The sequence below is a fragment of the Trachypithecus francoisi genome, unplaced genomic scaffold (assembly GCF_009764315.1).
Source record: "Trachypithecus francoisi isolate TF-2019V2 unplaced genomic scaffold, Tfra_2.0 Lachesis_group2, whole genome shotgun sequence".
In the NCBI taxonomy this organism is placed as follows: Eukaryota; Metazoa; Chordata; class Mammalia; order Primates; family Cercopithecidae; genus Trachypithecus; species Trachypithecus francoisi.
In genome coordinates, this window is record NW_022681465.1 from 783,683 (window position 1) to 788,539 (window position 4,857).

At 58.0% G+C, this 4,857-nt stretch overlaps 1 pseudogene; it reads right to left on the minus strand.

Moving 5' to 3' along the window:
• Positions 1–976: 976 nt before the first annotated feature.
• LOC117064683 lies at positions 977–1,584 on the minus strand (annotated as a pseudogene).
• Positions 1,585–4,857: the final 3,273 nt, after the last annotated feature.

A 4,857-nucleotide genomic window follows, 5' to 3' on the forward strand; every position in this document is an offset into this window, starting at 1 on the left:
ATGTCTGAGTTTTCTGTTCTGTTCTATACGATAATGAAACCAAATAAATGTCTCTGCTCAGACACCTTCTGACAAGGTCTGTGGCGCCCACCACGGCGTTAGGGCCGCAGCCGCCTGCCCCATGTGCCTGGCCAGGCTCTGCCCAGTTCCCTGCAGCTGCGCCAGTGTGTGCTGTGACTCGTGCTCCTGGCTTGTCATCTGCCCCCTCAGTAGACACCACAGCCCTCAAGCTTTCTCTGCTCCGTGACCAGCACCTGGGATGGGACCAGCAGTGCCTGAGGCTCTGGATTCATGCTTGTTGAAGGACTGACTGAACAGAGGCTCCCTTGCAGAAGTGAACGGTGTGGCCCTCCCTGAGTCCCGGCCTCGCTCTGGATACCAGGGAGCAAGGCGGTCAGGGATCAGAGGCTGAGGCTGAGATGCTAGAGCGGGAGATTGCCTGGGCGGGGGCTGGCGGGTGTGGGGGAACTGCAGGTTCTCTCCTTGACCTGCCTGCGGGGGAGCCTTTCTCGGCCCTCTCTCCGCTGGTTTTCACCCTTCGGCGTTTTTCTCCCTGGTGCATGCCATGCCTTGCACCCCACCCCAGGGATCCAGGAAGGGGACGTGTCGGCCGAGTGAGAGCCAATTTCTGAACACTCTGTGAAGTTGGTGAGAATTCAGGTGCCTATCGGCCGGGCTCCACCTGTGCAGCAGGTGTGGCCGCCTCACTGTGACTTCAAAGGACCCCAGGGAGGAAGGAGGCTCTCAGCTGCACACAGGTGAGTCAGTCCCATTGTTCTGCATGTCTGAAAAATCAATCGGGTCCAAAGTAAAAATATTTATTTAATGAGCAGAAATGTATGGCCAATCGGTTTTTAAAGGATATTGCTTCCTGCTCCTTGATACTGAAAAGGGGCCTTTGACAAAATTCATTTGCAGGGATTGAGTTCTGGGTGAAATAAGGACAGAAAATAGCACAGCACCCACCAAAGACAGCTCATTCTCTTCCTTGGGGTGCTGGGGGACACGGACGCCCCTCAGGGGCAAGAAGATCCCAGTGAGAGGACACTGGGCACTGCGTGAACTCTCCCCTGGAAACCCCAGAGAGGGGCAGGCGACAGCCCTGGGTGTCCCTGGGTCTCCCAAACGCAGGCCTGGGCTTCTCGTGGAGGAGGACTCCACCCTGCGGAAAAGAAGGGTCTGGGTCAGAACCCACTGAGTCCAGGGCTCCCTCCGCCTCCTTCACTCCCTGTAAGATGGGCACAGAGCCTGGTGGTTCTCGGCTGAGATGGCACCCTCGCGGCACCTGCCGGGGACATGCCTGCTGGCCACCACCAAGCTCCTGCAGCTCCGGTCTGTGAAGAACACTGCCCCGATCCCCACGGCTCAGAGAACTCGTGGTGCCTTTTGTAGCATCAGCATTTGAGTACTGGGTGTGCTGCACTCCCTTCCTAGCACAGCTCCCCATTCAGCTCCTTGCAGGCGCCGAGACCTTGTTGCATGGCTCCTCTTCCAAAACCCACAAGGTTCTGAGTTCCTGGGGCTTTGTCCCCCAAGTCTGTGGCCGCCGCAGGGCCTCCTCCTGGACCAGCCTGAAGGGCACATGGGGATGGCGCCTCAGGGCTCAAGTAGCGAAGGCCGCACAGACATCCCGAGGACCCCGGGAGCAGCCGTGTCCTGCCTCTTGGTCCCTGAGGACCCTGGGCCTTCCTGGCAGTGGAGGCTGGTGTCTCCCGTTCTGTCCAGGTGCAGGCTAGCACACAGCTCCCGAGGGGAGCGAGGACCCAGGACTCTGTGACGGTTCTGGATAAGGCTCTCCAGGCGCCAGGCCTCAGGTCAGAACAGGACTCAACTAAATGCCTTCGGAGCTCTGGGTGAGACGCGCAGCACCCGTCACAGTCAGTCTTCGTGTGTTGGTGTGTGATGGAGACGATGTCTCAGCTCTATGTTCTCGCCAGGCTGTGTTTGGGACGTGTCAGTTTCCCGTGACTGCTGGAACAAGTTACCCCAGCTTTAGGGGCTCAGAACAACATGCAGGACTCTCACGCTTCTGGGACACGGCCCCCACTCCCTCTGGAGGCTCCAGGCCAGGATCCTCCCATTGCCTCCAGCTTCTGCTGTATCTCTCCACGGCTGGTTCCTCTGTGTCTCTTCTCTGTGTCTCTCTTCTGTCTCTTAGAAGGACACGCATGATTGCATTTAGACCCCCCCCACACCACCCCCCGATAACCCAGGAAAAGCACCTCTCAAGATCCCTGCGTTTATCACAGCTTTTGCCTCATAGGTGACATTCAAAGCGCTGGGATTTTGCACAGATTTGGGGAGAGGTCTTAATCAGCTCAGGTGGCCGTAGCAGAAAATCATACGTGGGCGACCTGAGCTGCAGGCACAGGTTTCCCGCCACTCTGGAGTAGAAGCCAGAGATCCGGGCACCAGCTGACTGGCCTCCTGGTGAGGGCCCTTCCTGGTTTCCTGGTGCAACAGAGGAAGGGGAGGGCAACCCTCTCCTATGAGGGCACTGATCCCACTTGGAGGACCCTACTCCACACGCCGCAGCACTGGGGTTGGGGTTCCACCCGTGACTCCTGCAGGAGCACAAACCTGCAGCCAATAGACCACGTGCCTCTGGGCAGCAAAGGTCCCCTCTCACCCGCACTTCATTCTCCTGGTGCTGCCTCTAAGGACAAGGCTGGCTCCAGCAGTCTCGGTGCTGACTACCAGGAGGCAGGAGGCCCGCTCGCTCACCATAGCCGTGAAGCCAGCTGATTACATTTCAGGTTTTGTTCCCCACCCCGACCCGCTCCTTTATCCACACAGACTACTTGGACCTGGACTCAGGCCAGGCTGGAGACCGGGCAGACAGAGGGACGTCCCCAGCAGCCAGCACTCTCTGTCTGAGCAGACGGAAGGATGTCCCCAGCAGCTGGCTCCCCCGTCCAAGCAGATGGAGGGACGTCCCCAGCAGCTGGCTCCCTCTGTCCAAGCCCTGGGCAGGTGGGGTCCTCCAGAGCTCCCCTCCGCAGCTCCAGCCACTCCCATGCTCCAGTTCCTGCCCCCTCCTGGGGCTCTATCTCCCCATGGAGAAAGGGGGCCCCTCGGCTGGGCAGGCGCAGCCTCCTTCCAGGCCTTCTTACAGGCACCTTCACATGTGCCTGTGCCACCTATGCTGTGCCCACCACCTCGGCAGATGCCAGGGTCCACAGGAAGGCATTGGGCACAACAGTCACTCAGCTGCCGTGTTTTCTTTCTCTTAGCCACAGTCTAGGCCTAGCAGCAGTGGCCTTGGTTTGGGGCCCAGGTTGGGCACGCCTGTGATGCCAATTTTCTTTGCCCTCATCATCCCAAGGTGGCTGCTGCAGTTTCAGACATCACAGCTCTGTTCAGCGCAAAGCAGAAGGGGGACAGGGTGTGTGCCACTTACACTTGTTTCTTCTTCTGGAAAATCTAAACTTTACCCCAAAATGCCACTGTAGCCTCATGCTTGCTTCTCACCAGTCTGAGCTGTAAGAGATGGCTCCATCCTCTACACCAGATATGGGCAAGGCCCAAGAGGGCTGGGAACTGCCAGTCCCCTCGAGGACCCTCTTATTTCTATTTTTTAGAGATGTGAAAACTGGAGTTCGGAGGTGGGCTTGTTCATGGCCACACAGCCAGGGAGCCTGCTCAGCCCCGTGTGTGCCCAGCCAGGAACCTGCGTCTGGGCCCCCAGAGCCTGGGATCCTCACAGTGAGGACCTACCATGTCCACTGCCTGCAGGAACCGACAGAGGCTGTGATGCTGAGCCCCAGCCTCAGCAACAAAGCTTCGCCCAACGGAATGCACCCAGTGGCAGCACAAAGTGGCCCTGGAGCCTGCGGGGTTGAGGCGGTGGAGCCTGGTCAGCGGGGGTTTGGGGGGGTGGGAGGGGGGACGTGGCCAGTGGCCAGGGGCCAGGGAGCAGTCAGGGCTTGTCGACTGACCAGAGGCTCAAGGAAAAGGTGAGCTTTGAATGACGGTCCCTGGGCCATATGGGGTGGGGCGGCTCTGGCTCTGAGGGAACTCCTGCTTGGAGGAGGCCTTGAGCTTCCTGAGGCTGGTGGCCCCCAGGCAACACTCTGCCCTGGCCCTAAGGGATTCTAAACTCTGGGCTCCCCGAAGCCTCATAGATGAGGAGCAAGTAGCTGCAGGTCCCCAAGCCATAGTGGGGTAAGCCTGGGACTTGGCAGAGGACGCCAGGTCATATCTGATGCTGGCCCCTGGTCCTGATCAACCTGTGTTTAACAGCAGACGGTGGAAAGAGAGGCAGAGGCGGTGTACTAGGCCGTTCTTGCATTGCTAAAAAGAAAACCTGAGACTGGGTAATTTATAAAGAAAAGAGGTTTAATTGGCTCACGGTTTTGTAGGCTGTACATGAAGTATAGTGCCAGGATCTGCTTCTGATGAGGCCTCAGGAAATTTCCAACTGTGGTAGAAGGTAAAGGGGGAGCAGATGCATGGCATTGTGAGAGCGGGGCAAGTCAGAGGGAGGAGACATCTCTCATTGTGAGAGGCAGAGCAAGTCAGAGGGGGGAGGCACCTCACATTTTGAGAGGGGGAGCAAGTCAGAGAGGGGAAGTGCCTCACATTGTGAGAGGAGAGCAAGTCAGAGGGGGGAGGTGCCTCACATTGCAAGGGGGGAGCAAGTCAGAAGGGGGAGGCACCTTGCACCTCACACTTTTTTAAAAAAGAAATTGAGATGGAGTGTCACTCTGTTGCCCAGGCTGGAGTGCAGTGGCATGATCTCAGCTCACTGCAACCTCTGTCTCCCAGGTTCCAGCAATTCTCCTGCCTCAGCCCCCCATGTAGCTGGGATAACAGGTGCACACCACCACACCCAGCTAATTATTTTTGTGTTTTTAG